Here is a 15,881-nt window from a genome sequence, read left to right on the forward strand (position 1 = left end):
AAGATTTGGGCTTAAGTCGAGCACTAACATAAGAGAATTTAACAGGTGCCTCTAAATTTTCATGTTTCAAATGTCACAAATGAGACCAGTTGAGGTTTATTTATCTAAAGATGCTAAGGAGAGCTCTGGGTCTTGCTCGTAACTCATCATTTCTTAACAAAGGCAACTATCGCCTTAGTGCTTTGAGTGCTTACTCACTTCTACTTAATGTAGGGGTGTGTGTCTCACATGCACTGGTGCTGGAAAAATTTGCCTCAGCTGTATCTATAGGGGAGCCAGCTCCAGTGTCCCATTGAGTGGCACAGATGTCTTTCTTGTTTATCATTCCACCCCACCCCCGTAAATTGTTTCTGCTAACTATAAATTAGTTCAGTGTAGGTCCATGAGGGCCATTGCCTCAGGATGGGGCATGCCCCAGTCCCGGGCTTTAAGCCGTGCCTTGGCTAGGTGTACACTAGCTGCAGAAGATTGAACACTTAGGTTTGATCGTCTGGGGTTCTGTTTCGTGCATGTGCAAAATGGCACATTCTGGGGTCAATATCAAACCCCGAACTCCTTGTGAGCCACAAGGATTAAGGAATGTCGGTGGGAGGAGCAGTCCTGTTGGCATTCTGTAGCGAAGACAGGGACCGATGTCAACAGCTGCAAAATCAATTTTAGGAATGCAATTGGCACAAATAAAATTGTGTAGTAGCTGTTGACGTTCCCGGTAAGTGTAGAGGTAGGCTTAGTTGCCATTGGCCTTAGGCCAATTAGCGATCCACATGGTGACTATTTATGGCGCTTAGAACAGGCGCACAAGTGGTAAATGCTGCATTTGCAAGTCTTTTTGACCACACACCAGAAAGGAGAGGGACATTTGCTTGAGGGCTCTCCCATGGGAGTCAGTCTTGGCTCGGGCTCACGGCACTGAGCACTAGTGCTTCGGTATGCAGCCCACCCACCGGCACCATCGGGTATCCGGCACTGTTCCCCATCCTCAGCTCCGCTTAAGCCCAAGAAGCAGGACAGAGAGAGATCTCTGGGGCCGTGAAAGGAAAGGCCAATTAGGCAGCCAACTCAAATCCCACGGCTGCAGCCCCCTGCTGACCTCCAAGACCCTGCCTGAGAGGTGTACTCTACCCTGCTCTGCATCACCTGCCCTGGGCAGCACGGACCAGCTCCATGTGCCATTGATGCCAGAGGCTCTTCAGGTAACCCAGGATGTTCATGCCGTGCTGGTGCCATGCTGTTGCTGTAGAGGAAAGCCCACACTTGAACAACTTAGGTCTCTTGCGGGGACCTCTGGAAGTTCATCATCCCCTCATGACAGGCACAAAGCCTGCAGCCTGGTAAGGTCTCCAGAGGTCGTGAAGGTTGCTGGTAGTTTGAGACCTGGCTTGCAAGGAGCACATCTCCTCAGGCACACGCCCCCCGCTATGGGAGACCTAGCAGAGGTGGGTGCTCACCATGATCCAGCTGCCACTTGAGGGACAAGTTGCCTGCCTGTTGGCACTGCTCCCCACCTCATAGCCGGGACTGTCCTCCCCAGACTGTCCCTCTGAAGGGCATAGGGGCTCCTTGTGGTCCTGCTCAGTTTTGCTGTACTTCCCATCAGTGGCACGACACCATGTGGTGCAAATTCCCCAGCCGTCTTCAGTTATTGGGCAGCTGTTCGAGACCTCTTCTGCCTCTCCAGGTCTGGCTTTGATTAGGAGCAGCCAGTACTGCTGTGACAGGAGTCCTTGCTTGCCCTTCTTGTTCTCTTGGGTGTAGTGTCCAAACTGAGAGCTCCACTTCGGCACTGATGTCCTTAACTGTGCCTGAGGCCACATGTATGTTGTCTTTACTGCAGGTGGGGTCACAGCTGATGCCATGGCCTCAGATTCTATGGCCCATCCAGTGGTGCCTGTGGAACCCGTGGGGGTTCCCCATGCTGTCTCAGGCACTGCGCTTGGCAGCCAGAGCATCAGAGGGCTGGTCAACCTCCAGAGCCAAGCAGTCTGTGATACTGGAGGCTCCCTGCACTGCCATCCTGCCAGCTGAGGAGGAGAAGGAAGATTAGAAATCCACAGAACTGGGGCTGGAAGGGGTCACATCAGGGCAAGCATTCTCCTCCTTATCTCAGGATGAAACTATTGTGGGCAGCCCTTCCTCTGGTGCCACAGGATGATGCAAGGGGGCACAAACATTTTGACAAGGATGACCTCTAACCTGAACACCTAGACCACAGATCTGGAAGAACTAGGACATGCTTTTTGGGGTACTGAGCCAGGCAGTCCTGGCCAGAGTGGCCCTGCCCGTCCATGAAGGGGTTACAAAGACTGCCAAAAGTCTGTGGCAGGTCCCCTCTTCTCTACCGCTCATCTACAAGGGGGCAGAGTGCAAGTACTTCATCATCGCCAAAGGGCACGAGTACTTATATTCCCATCCAACCCCTAATTTCCCTAGTTATAGATGCAGTGAATTACTGGGAATGGCAAGGGAACCTGGGGGAGCCATCCCAAGAAACAAAGACTTGAAGAGGCTTGAGTTGTTTGACCAAAAACTTTATTCGCCCTCTAGCCTCCAGCTCTGAGTGGCAAGTGATCAGGCTCTGATAGCCCATTACAATAATATGTGGAAGGCTCTGGGGGAATTTGAGTCCATTCTTTGGGAAACCTCTAGGAAAGAATTCTGGGCTTGTTACCCGCACAAATTTCTTTACCCCTTTTACAGATTAGGGACATAAACACCTGTACCCAATCCGTAGGGCTCAAGGCATGACCCTGTTAATTTAAACTCCAACCCTTGCCCAGTTTCTAGGGCTCAGGGCGTAATTCCCTGTGGTATGCAGGATCTGTGCCACTGAAAAACCCTTACACAGTAATATTCTTATTCTCTATTTATTTACAATTGCCAAGAATACATGCTAAGCACACAGTATCATGCTCACCACTCCTGATAAGGCAGGCAGACTTCCCCTTTTGGGACAGACAAAGTCACTCTCTGGAGGCTGGTTGCTGCACCTCAGGGTCTGGCTGTGCTGGTCTTGGGGGGGTGAGTCCTCCTTAAGGTGTTCCTTCTTCCATCTTTCCTGCTTGGTGTTCTTTCCTTCCTGCTTTTTCCTTCTTGGACCCCAGTTGATGGAGTGAAACGTGAGTCCGTGAGTCCTTTCTGCAGTGCGACAGGGCTATACCCTCCAGCTCACCTCTTCAGGGACACTTCTCACAAGCATCTGCTCACACAAGAGGTTGCAAGCTTGCAGTGGATAGGTACATTAAAGGAGATCCCATCCAATTACAGGGACCATGGTTTCTGTTCCCGTTATTTTTTAATTCCCAAGCTAAGGGTGGGCTTCCTGGATGTGTAAAATTTAAATTGCTACTTCATGAACCTCAAGTTCAGCATAGTTTCCCTGGCCTCGCTTATCCCCTCCCTGGATCAGAGATTGGTATGCTACCATCTGTCTCAAAGAGGCGTAGTTTCATACTGCAATCTTTGAGGGACACAGGTGCTTCCAGTGGCTTATGGTAGGTGCCAAACACTATCAGTTCATAGTATTCCCATCTGGCCTTACGGCACCCCCTCAAGCAGCCTATCTGCAGCACCAAGAGATACAGATGTACCCGTACCGGGATGTCTTGCTTACCAAGGGTAGCATCAGCTCCCGCACCCACAGGGCTCCAGTAACGTCATCTCCTCAGCTTGTTAATAAACAAAAAACTCAAGTCAGTGCCAGGTCAGAAGATCAGATTTATTGGTTTGCTATTCAACTCAATATCAGCAGTAGGGTTTTGCTCCCTGACAGACTTCATAGCCCGGGTCTCCTCCTCATCGCAGCCAGGGTCTGTCTGTGACTCTTCAGTCATATGATGGTGTGCACCTACATGGTGGGCCGCATCAGGCTGAGTCTGAGTCCCCTCCAGTAGTGGCTAGTGTCAGTCTCCTCATGTTCCAGACAGCCTCTGCTGCGGGTAGGGATGGTTTCATTTCAGGCCACTCCACATTCCGCCAAGCTGGTCTCCAATGCCTCAGACCCCTGACAGGACTCTCGTCCAGGCAGTCGCCAGACCCAGGGCATGTGGTCTCCAGAAGAGGCGCTCCCTTATGTAAACATGAAGGAGCCCAGTGCAGCGTGCAGAGCATGTGAGATCTTCCTGCGTCATCTGTTGGGCAGAATCCTCACAGAAAATACAGCCATGTTGTCCTACTTCAACTGATGAGGAGGGAGTCCGGCTGCTCCGCATTCTGCCAGGATTTCTGTGTGCAGCACAACGTTGTCCTGGAGGCAAGTCATCTCCTGGAACCTGGGAACTTCTTGAGTGACAAGCTGAGCTGAGCAGACAGTTCTCCTTTCACCTTGAGTGGACTGTCCATATGGGGGGTCCTTCCCATTCTCTTCCAGAAGCGGGGCTCTTCCCAGATGGATCTGTTCACCACCAGGCAAAACAGGAAGTGCCTCAGTCGTCTTTGGGTGAGGCTCCAATGCGGGCTACTTGTGATAGGCCTCACTTATACCAGGGACATGGGGGTAGCTCTGTGCCTTTCCCCCAGTTCTTCTCATCACCCAAATCCTAATGAAGAGGAATCAGGACAAGGGTCATTTTCATTGCACTGGCTCAACACCCTGAGGAGCCTCACAGTACTACCACTGTGGCCCTTGCCAATCTGACCAGACCCTCATCCGCAAGATCACAGTCACCTTCTCCTTCCCATCCTGGCTTCTCTCCACCTCCTGTCATGGCTACTTTGTGGATGAACTCAGAGGAGCAGTCCTGTGCTAAGAGAGTGCAGCAAGTCTATAAAGCTGCAAGCCAACAACCATACCAACTGATATGGTGAAGTAGACCGGGTTCTCCAGGTGGTGAAAACATAAGGGGATTTCTCCCTCTGAGGCCTCCCTACAGGCTACCTTAGATTGCCTGCTCCATCTGAAGTATGAGGGCCTCATTCATGCTTCTATTAAGGCTAAGGTTGAGCTCCAACCCTCTCTGACCTTCCTGTCCAAGGTGAGCTCTGCATTTCGCATGGGTCAAGACATTTTCCTCCCTAAACTGGACCAAAGAGAAAAGGCACCTCCATTCTCTGAACATCAGGCGGGGTCTCACCTTTTACTTGGAATGAACAGACATTTCATAGGTCACCCCAGCTCTTCATCACATAATGCTGAGGGGATGGAGGTGCTCCCAAAGCCTGTGCAGAGCATTCTGAATTGAATAATCTTTTGCTTCCAGGCATGCTATGAGTCAGCAAGAGTCCAGCCACTCCCACTGGTCAGGGCACACTCAACCACGGAGCAGGTTTCTTTGGCCACCTCCCTTGCATGCACCCCAGTATAGGACATTGGCAAGGCAGTTACCTGTTCCTCTAGTCACACATTGACAACCCACTATGCTATCATGCAGCAGGCCTGGGAGGGTACTATATTTAGTTGGGTTGTGTTACAATTGGCATGTCCTTAAACTTCTACCGCCAGAGATACTGCTGCAGTCCCCTGCATTGAATGGACATGAGCAAGCACTCAAAGAAAAGACAGTTACCTGTTTCCATAACTGGTGTTCTTCGAGTTGTCTTGCTCGTGTCCATTCAACATACAAACCTCCTTCCCCATGTGCAGAATTTCTGGCAAGAAGCAACTGAGGGTGGTTGAGGGTCCAGCAGTGCTCTATATAGTGTGATATGTTTCCACCACTCCAGGGGGTACTGGAGTCAGTCCCCTATGGATACTGTTGAGGGAAAATCTTCTGGCACTGGTGCATGTGGCGAGCGTACATCCCTACAGTGAACGGAGGTGAGCAACACATCTGGAAGAACACCAGTTATGGAAACAGGTAACTGTCTTTGTGTAGTGGGACTGAAGCCAGACTCCTCTCAGCTGATGTGATTGCCATCTCCTGACCGCATTCAGAGGTGGAAATGAGATTACCCCTGCTAAATAACTCTGCCATCCACCATTGTTTTCAAAAGCTAGTGAACGTGGCTTTTCCTCCTTGCCATGTGTGACCCAGGCAGGCGATGTGGGAAAGGTGAAAGGGTTAGAGAGAGAGGCTGGATGCAAGGGACTGGGGTGCGTGCAGAAACAGAAGAAACAAGAATGTGGGTAGCAGGGAGATGAGGAGGACAGGAATTCTAGAGAGCAGGGAAGTAGGAAGGGCAAGTGAATGTGGGGCTGGGGAGAGGCAAGACAATGATAGCATTAGGAAGGGAGACAAGGCAGCCAGTAGTACTGCTTGAATTGTGCTACTGTGGAGGTGCTCTGTCCATCATGTCTCTTGAGTTATGCTTTGAGAGATTTTCAGGAATGCAAGTTCTCAGCATTCAATCACAGTTCTTTGTGTCCCACACTTTACCTTAGATGGCCAGATAATTCTTCTTCTGTCCTGGGAACTGAGGAAGAAGAGCCGTGTGGCTTGTACGCCACCAAACTGAGCAGAAAAATGGAGAAAATTTGGTTTGCCTACTGCTTTCAGACAGTGTGAGGTGCTGGCTATTTTGATCTGTCACTTATTTGCATGTGCATTTGAACTTTATAGAGAATGGCAGTCTTCTATTTGCCTTTGCCTCTTCTAGTACATATGCAGAAGAGAGCTGCCAAAATGTTCTACGTGTGTACACCTGGCTGCAGTTTTGATGTGGCTGCAAATTTAGGCCCTTTGTGGCCCATATAACTTTTTTTTATATCATAAATTGGTAAAAAAAAAAACCTAAGTGTCATTGTCTGAATGTAAAGTTTGAAGTCATGTTATCCAGGTGAACACCTGGCATGTGGCAAAGCATGGGAATTAAATCCTCAGCTGGTGTGCATCAATGACACTCCATTGGCTTCAGTTTATGTCAGCTGAGGATCTGGTCTGTGAGTGTTTAGAGACCACAGCATCATGACTTGGTATATATGTTTTTTTCTTAGGTCTTGAGACATAATTTCTATGTATATCAAGTTCACTTTCAGGTCAGACCTACACTTCAAATCAATACCATAGCTATAGGTCTGAGGATAACATCCCTAGAGACATGACACTGCTCACAAAGCCCCTAGGCTAGGCATAACTGTGCCACAGAAGAGGGCTTCTGTTGGCAAATTTCATATACAACCTTGACCTTATCTCTAACCACCGTCGTTGCACTCATCCTCCACAGTAAGAATTGAATATGTTTGGGTACCAAACTACCCTTCGTCCTGCAGGGAACCCATCTAAAACGTGTCTGTTAACACTTTGGCATTGAAGGGCACAGCATAACTTATGCCATGGTTGGTGCTGTATCTATTTAGTGAAAAGAGAAATTCACTACTTCTTGTTACCATCAATCTAGCATTGATTTAATGTGGTAACACTCGTTTACCCTACTGAGGATCTGATCCAGTGGCCCTAAGCTTGATATCTGTCCAATGGTAGTGAAGAGGGAAAGGTTATTTCACCACTTGAACTGGTCCTCAGACTTTATAAGCAATGGAGTGACACTGCTTTATGATAGTCAAGGATCTGGCAATTTATTTGCACTGGTGCAATGCATTGAGGCTCTGCTTTGAAATGATTTCCAGAGGTGGACTGGTTCATCTTACGTTTTGTCAGCCACTGAGGCAATGCATTTTGATGTACTTTGTCCAATAGATCTTTTCTATGATGCACAGGGCTCTTTATTTTATCACTGTCTGTGTTCATTCTGTGCCCAGTCTGGAGCTGGCACCCATTTTACAATCCCAGCCAAGTGTTTATTGTCTATCCCACTGATGACTTCTTCCAAATTCCTCTATTATAGCATAAATAGTGTAAGATCTTTTCTGTACTCCGGGGTGGAAGGGAGCTTAGATGTGCAGTCCCTGTTTTTACAAAATACCTGCAATATTGTTAAAAAAGCCCTCTACTTTTAAGCAGAACTGGAAAAAGTACCCCAAAAGTTGCTTGAGAAAAAGTACAGCTGTGGGTGAGCTGTATGTGTGTGTACTTAAGTAGAAGTCACCAGTGTCCCTCTGGAAAACAACCTGAGCAAAAGTATACAAGCACATGCATGCACACACATGCACAAACAACACACGTCACATCTTGATTGTATTCAAATACCCAGAAGTGAAAGCAGCTGCTCTTTTACTCAAGTAACTTTTTGGGTACCTTTTCCTCCTTTGCGTGTAAGCAACAGCTTGCAAAAATTAGAATATTAAGCACCTGTGTAGAGCTAAAAGAGTAAGCTGGAACAAACAGTTTGATTTTAGCTCCATATTGCTGCCTGCAGAATACTCACAAACATTATTTTTGTACTTGTTGGAATTTATTTGCTCTTTTTGAACTTTTTACTCTTGGTTGAGCAATAATCCAATTTGACCCATGTTCCCTAGTTGTGACTGATCAGACACATCTCTTGGCAGTTTGCTGTTCTTCCATTGAGTGAATGTGCAAGAACTTCTGCTGCACCTTTTTAATTTGATTTCCAGCCATTCTTAAGGCATATGGCTTTAAAATTCATTTTCCATTTACTTTTTTGGCCTCAGATGTTCATGGCAAGTGAACACTCACAAGAACATGACTGAACCAAATTCTTTAAAGTCTGAGTGACTTTACCTTTTGTGAAAATGTCCATGACGCAATAGGGTGCTTTCCGACAATTCTTTTTTTAGTTTAAAATACGTTTTTAAAGGGAACTAGACAAAATGAAGTCAATTAAATCTGGAAGTGAACTGCTGGATCTTTCTGTCCCAGAGAAGAAAAGTTGCCAGCTGCTGTGTTTGGGCTTGATGCTCACATGGTTTTACAGGGTTTGAGTAACACCTTCAGAATGGTTTTACAAACAAGGGAGGTGTGGTCTGTACCTGTAGTTCTTAATTACCCAGTCTTAATTGTGGAAGAACTGGATATGACTACATTCTTGACATCTATGTGGCAGCCAAGATATGTGGACTAATGAGAAACATGTGAGAGCAGAGGGTGAGAAACAACCTACTCAATGAGATTAGATGACATCTTCTTAGGCCCTTGTGCTTGCTCATGTAAACCAGCATCTACTAGGGCTCTGTCTACACTTGCATTCCTCTTTTGAAAGAGGTATGCAAATTAGGGAAGTCGAAAATGCAAATGAGGTGCATATTTGCATGTTCAGCAGTCATTTGCACATTCTTATTTCAAAATAGCTTCTTTCGAAAGAAGAAAATCAGTGTAGACACTGCTCTTTCGAAAGTAAACCCCATCTTCAAAAGAATCCTTCCCCAAAAAAAAGGGAAGAAGGATTCTTTCGAAGATGGGGTTTAACTTTCGACCTTGAGATGGGAATTAAGAGGAGAGGGAGTTACCTAGTTTTACCTGGGCTGTGGCTACACTAGCACCCCCCTTTCGAAAGGGGGAATGCTAATAAGCCACTTTGGCAGATGCTAATGAGGTGCTGCCATATGCATAAGGGTGGCCAAGTGTGTTTTGAAAGTGCCATTTATGAAAAGCACGGCCGCCATTATTCTAATGAGGTGCTGCATATGTGTGGCAGCACCTCATAAGCATCTGCCAAAATGGCTCATTAGCATCCCCCTTTCAAAAGGGAGGTGCTAGTGTAGCCACAGCCTTGGTGTGTCTTATGTTAGTGCAGGAGATGGATACCAGGCCATGAATTGCACAAATTTTTAGCCCTCTCTGCTATCATGAACTGCATGAGATTAATGGTATGAATGATGTCAATGACTGATGCTTTTCAGGATTTCTTTAGTAACTGGGAAATTCTTTGGGATTTTACAAGGGAGGAGAATATTTTTTGTAAAGTAAGTTAAAGTTATTTGGACTGTGAAGAGAATTTCTGCAACCTGGGTAGCATTCTGGACGTTAACTCTGCTTTGATTTCAGCTTTGCAGCTTGTCTGTAAAAGGAAAATACTTCTGCTCGGCAGAGCAATTGTTCGCCTATCTGATTAGGACTGCTGAGGGACAAAATCCCACCTCCATGAGGGAGCCACCACCTTGTGTATTGCAGCATCAGGTCCACTGTGTGTGACAAAGTGTCCTAAAGCTTTTAATTAAGAATTAATAGTTTCAAGCTCACAGCTGCCCTCTTGGGGGAATGGCAGCTCCCTTTGCGATCCCAGAAGGACAGAGCCCGAGCAGCTCGGATTCAACGTCCCTTCGCCGCAATGGGTTTTAATGGATTGATTTGTTTTCACTTGGGAGAGTGGACATGATGTGTGGGGGGGAGATTATTTTAGGGGGAGGAAAGGTGAAGGGAAGCCTCCGATCAGTGGCCCCCACCATGCTAATTATTTTGAGCACCACCAGCTGCTGCCTCTTCCTGGCATCACGTGTAGGGAGGAGCTACGTCTTTGGGTTCAGCCATGTGCCACTGAGCATTTCAAATAGAAATCAGTTCTACTCTGAGGGGAAGAACGGCAGACACTTGTCATAGAATCACAGGATCCTAGGGCTGGAAGGGACCTCAGGGGGTCATCGAGTTCAGCCCCCTGCTTTAAGCAGGATCAACCCCCACTAAGTCATCCCAGCCAGGACCTTGTCCAGCCAAGACTTAAAAACCTCAAGGGATGGAGAATCCACCACCTTTCCAGGCAACGCATTCCAATGCTTCACCACCCGCCTGGTGAAGTAGCTTTTCCTGATATCCAACCTACTCCTCCTCCCTCTTTAATTTCAGACCCTTACTCCTTGTTCTGCCATCTGACACCACTGAGAACAGTTTCTCACCCTCCTCTTTAGAGCTCCCCTTCAGGAAGTTGAAGGCTGCTATTAAATCACCCCTAAGTCTTCTCTCCTGTAAATTAAACAAGCCCGGATCCCTCAGCCTCTCCTCACAGGTCTTGTGCTCCAGCCCCTTAATCATGTTTGTTGCCCTCCACTGAACCTGCTCTAGCAAATCCACATGCTTTTTATACTGGGGGGCCCAAAACTGGCCACAATATTCTAGATGTGGCCTCACCAGTGCTGAATAGAGGGAAACAACCACTTCTCCAGGTCTGACAATTTTAGCTTCCTTTTTAAAGTAAAATGAGACAAGTTGCATAAGGGAATATCTTTCACCAGTGAGCCAAAACGAAAGTAAGCCAGTGCATCCCCATGCAGCGCTCAGGCAAGAAGAAGCCATTTGCCTGAGGCACTCAGCTGCAGCTGCTCCCAGCTGGGCCCCTGGGGCTCTCCAGCAGGTTGCTTTGCTAAGAAGCAGGCAGCCAGGCAGGTGAAAGGGGCGTGGAAGGTTTATGGTCTATTGGCACTGCTTTTGGCAGCTGTGAGCATCATCGGCTGATTGAGAGACAGATTTGGATGATCACGTTCTAAAGGTTTGCGCTAGATAGTTTCTAATTCCTCTGTATAATCACAACCAGCTTGGAGGCACTGTACCTCAGTTCAACTCCCAGCTGGGGTCCAGATGAAGCCAGTTATCCAGACAAACAAGCAAAACCAGAGAAGCACCAAAGTGGGTGCCCTGGCTCTGGAGAGAAGACCATTAACTTTAAAAACTAGCCACCAAGCACAAACATTCCAGCCCTGCTCCCTCACGCTGTAAATACCATGAAGGCATGGGATTGGAAGTGAAGTGTGTGTGCATAAATCGAAGCCAAAAGCTGTGGGCTATCAGAGGCACACCAGGCACTCAGATGTTCCAACACAGACGTTGTCATTCACTTTCATCATAGGTCACTATGACCCCATAAAGCTCCAATGTAGTATACATCATACAAAATGGACATACCTTGAATTTTCCACAACACTCTTCTGGCTAAAAGCCATGCAATAGAAATCAGTGATGAAAACTGCCTATGAGGTCATCTGGGCTATTCCTCTGATAATGCTGGGTTATTCCCTCCTGTCTATCTACTGTATATTTTAGACATAGAAAGGTAGCTGTGTTAGTCTGTACCATCACAAAATGAAAAATCAGTCCTGTAGCACTTTAAAGATTAGAAAATGACTTATTGGATGGTGAGATTTTGTGGGGCAGACCCACTTCAGAATTTCCAAATCTGAAGCAGTGGGTCTGTCTCACGAAAGCTCATCACCTAATAAATCATTTTGTTAATCTTTAAAGTGCCACAGGGCTGCTCTTTTGTCTTGTATATTTTAGAGTGTGTCTATCTCTGTCTATCTGTCTGCCTCTCTGTGCTATGTTTGTTCAAGAACACCTATTAAACCGTGAGAGATACAACCATCAAATTTGGTACACAGCTTCCTCTTACCCTAACTTAAAGCAAGATCAGGGCTCAGGTGTGCCTGGAAAGTGGGAAATGCCTGAAATCCCAGGATTTCTCAGCACATGGAAAGGGAGGGGCACCAACAGGAGGGATGACATACTTCAGACTCACCACTGGGGGCAGCGAGCTCAAGATACAGCAATTCTGCAGTTGCCTCACAGAGGGAAGGATGGGGCCATGGCTTCCATCATCCCTGTCTGAACCCAGAGAGGAAGACCAAATCTGGTCCATGTATCCCTGCCTGTCCTGGCTTGCAGGGCAGGTCAAGCCACAGCTCCCAGACCCCCTGCTGGTCCCAGGTGGGGGTTAGTCAGGTGAGGCTGTGGCCTCCTGCCCCTTCCCCCAGCATGTCCTCAGTTGGGGTCACTTTGGGCATGGCTCTCAGCTCCCCCAGGCTGGTTGGGCTGCAGCTCCCAGCCACCTGGCTTGTCTGGGCCATGGCTCCCATCCCTTGGCCTGTACCAAGGGCAGAGGGTGGGCAGTTTGGGCCCAGGCCAAGCAGTAGATGGGATGGGGCAAGGGCTGGAGCGCTTGTGTCAGGCCTGTGGAGAGCAGCAGGTGTGATGTGTTTTGCATGCCTGTGAATTTGGTAGCGCCCTAGTAATGAACCAGTGTGGAGCTGGGTAGTAGACAAAAACCGAGGAGCTTGTGTTAACAGCCCAGGATGAATAAGTGTGGATGAGAAATTTAAACTCTTTTGAAATTTTCATTTTAAAATGATCTTTTCTCTCCTTTCCTCCCATTCAAACACGAGCATATTAAACAAAAATAGCGCCGGTAAAAACTTCAGGTTGCAGATTTTCCCCTTGTGAGACAGGAAGAAAAAAAAATAAAGTTCTTCCAGAAACATTAATTTGGCAGCATTCCATGTCCTCTGCATTTTATGCTATAGTTACAACAAATGATCCTGATTCTTGTTCACAAAAAAGTCCCTTTACACCATTCTGGCACTGGCTTAAATGTAATTTCATGTTGCACTTCAGAGACTCTTTACCCTGGGCAGATCCTTAATGTACTGAAATTCTTATTTAATAAGTAGAAGAGAAACCAGAAAATGCTGTAGCTGAATAAGGTGGCTGCGTTCACATTTTCAGGGCTATCATCATTGTGGAGAATGCTGAGACTTAGTAGTAGTTTATCTTGACTCTTACCAGTAAAATAGAACCGTGCGGAATGAAAAACTAAAAAGAAAGGCCTATTTTTGCATCTGCTAATGATTTTTTAAGCCGCAGCCCCGAGATCTGAAGGCTGTTTTTGCAGAGACGTCAGGCGGTTTGGCTGGAAGTGGTGATGAGATTATAATGAGCTGGGTCTGGTATGATTGACTGAACAGGCATAATGACATGTTCTTGATTATATTAATGACACTGTATATATTAATTTAGGATGATGCTCTTGTGAAGAACATTAGTTACTGGCTTAATTAAGAAATCTTCAATCTTTTCTTTTTTTAAATTCACGGCAAAGTTCTCGTATTTTTTATCACATGATGTCAACTTCTGCAGCTATGCTGGTTATCTTAGGAAAAGCCTCAGCATCTCTTCAAAATCTGAATCGACTGGAACTGCCCTAATAGGCTGTGGGGAGGGGTAGCTCAGTGGCTGGCCTAGTAGCCATGTAAAGCCAGGCTTGTGAGTTCCATCCTTGCATGGGCCTTTGGTTAGAGTATAGACTTGACAAAAAAAAAATAAAATAAAAAGAAGTTTCTAAGGGACAGCGCTTGGTCCTGCTGTGAGTAGAGGGACTGGAGTCTATGACCTATCAAGGTCCTTTCCAGTTCTATGAAATACATGTATCTCCATTTTTCAGGTTCTTACCCATTAAGGCTGTGGCTACACTGCCCCTCGCTTTTGGAAGGGGCATGCAAATGCAGCCAGTCAGAAATGCAAATGAGGCAGATATGTAAATATCTCCTGCCTCATTTGCATACTTACATGGGATCTCAATTCTGGAAGAGCTGATTCTGAAAGCCATGTAGACAGGGGTTAATTCGAAAGGAAACCCCACTTTTGAAAGCACCCTTCTTCCTGAAAAAATTAGGAAGAGGGGTGCTTTCGAAAACGTGGTTTTGTTTCGAATGAATCCCATTTACCTGACTGTTTTGGCTTTTGAAATCAGCTCTTCTGAAATCAAGCTCCTGCGTGAGTATGCAAATGAGGCATGAAATATTTAAATCATCACCTCATTTGCATTTCAAATCAGCCACATTTGCACTTCCCTTTCTAAACGGAGGGACAGCGTAGCCACAGCCTAACTTTCCATTCACAAGCTCAGAGAAACAGGTGAACTGTAGGACAGCTTTTGTTGCCTATTCTAAATAGTTTTATCAGTCCCACAGCTTTCAAGTGTGGTCTCCCGCATGTGACAGCAGAGGACCTCTACAGTAGCCATATATTGTAATAATTCAGGGTTGCATGCACATATATTAGAGCTGGGTCAAAACCCATGATTATTTTTCACTAAATAAAGAAAGCAAACTTTAAAGTAGTTCATCAGGAGATTTTCAAAAGGAGTGATTTTGTTTTATATGAACTTTTCCACCATTTTCGAGGTTTGTTTTATTTTCCTTCTCAAAACTTTTTCTTTTTTTCTGCTCCTGTATCCCTGCCTCCCTTTGCCCTGTCCCCTGGCCACTGAAAAAGAAGCTTCATGGAAGTGTGAATTAAAAAAAAATTGAAAAATCAAGGTTTGATTTTTTTGTTTTTGTTTTTGAGTTTTGTCTTAAATAATTGTTTAAAAACAAATTGACGTGGGCTTTGTGTGTTACATTTTTCATTTCAAAAGGTCTTTTTACGACATCAGCAAATATGCATCAGTACAATGGGGAAACAGAACTTGCGCCTTTTAGCCTGTACCCACACTTGAGCAAAAGGAGAATAACCATTAATTGTCTTATACTGGGCCGGTGCCTTCTTTGATACAATTTGATCACATCTGATTCAACTTGCCAGTGAACAGACGTGTACGCTCACTAATTCAGTACTCTGCGCTACTCACTGTTACCTACCAGCTCTGTGTTTTGGGGGATCCAGGGTATAACACTAATGGAAGACATCCCACTGCCCCACCTGGGACTTCAACTTGAACAAAAGATAAAACATGAAAACTGGTAGGGTTGGACACATTTAAATCTCACCAAGAAGGGTGATGGATTAAGGAACCACCCCTAGCCTTATCTGCATAGGAGATAGGAGAAAAGACAGCTCCATCAGCATACAAAATGTAGTAAAGCACAAATTGAACTGAATTCTGTAATACAGAAAGCAGGACAGCACAACGTGGTGGGAAATCTCTGCTTCAGATGCTGAAGAACCCACACCTGCCCACACCCAGATCAGTACTTATCAGACCACTTTTAGTATATAAATCCTCTATTGGTATCCAAAACACTGAAAATGCCTAATTGCATTGTGGGCTCCCCTCAAAGGAACACCACCATCTCATGTTCCTGAGCACTAAATTCACAAAGAAAATAGAATTCTGATGCTTCTCCTTTAAAAAAGTAAACACGAATCCATCAATTAGCACAATCGACAAGTGAGAAAGCAACAAGGACTTTACTGTGATCAGCAGCAGAGGTGAGAAGTAACATAGCTGATGGGTATGATAAATGTTAGCTCTGTAAACCAGCCTTCATTATATTTGCTATCAGAACGTCCTGGGAAAGTAATAGTGACATGGCTTTTAAATGGATTTCAATGGCTAGGAGCACCTAAAGCTGTCAGGAATAACTACTGAGCAAACAGTGGGCTGGG

The sequence above is a fragment of the Carettochelys insculpta genome, chromosome 1, assembly GCF_033958435.1.
Source record: "Carettochelys insculpta isolate YL-2023 chromosome 1, ASM3395843v1, whole genome shotgun sequence".
NCBI classification, from domain to species: Eukaryota; Metazoa; Chordata; order Testudines; family Carettochelyidae; genus Carettochelys; species Carettochelys insculpta.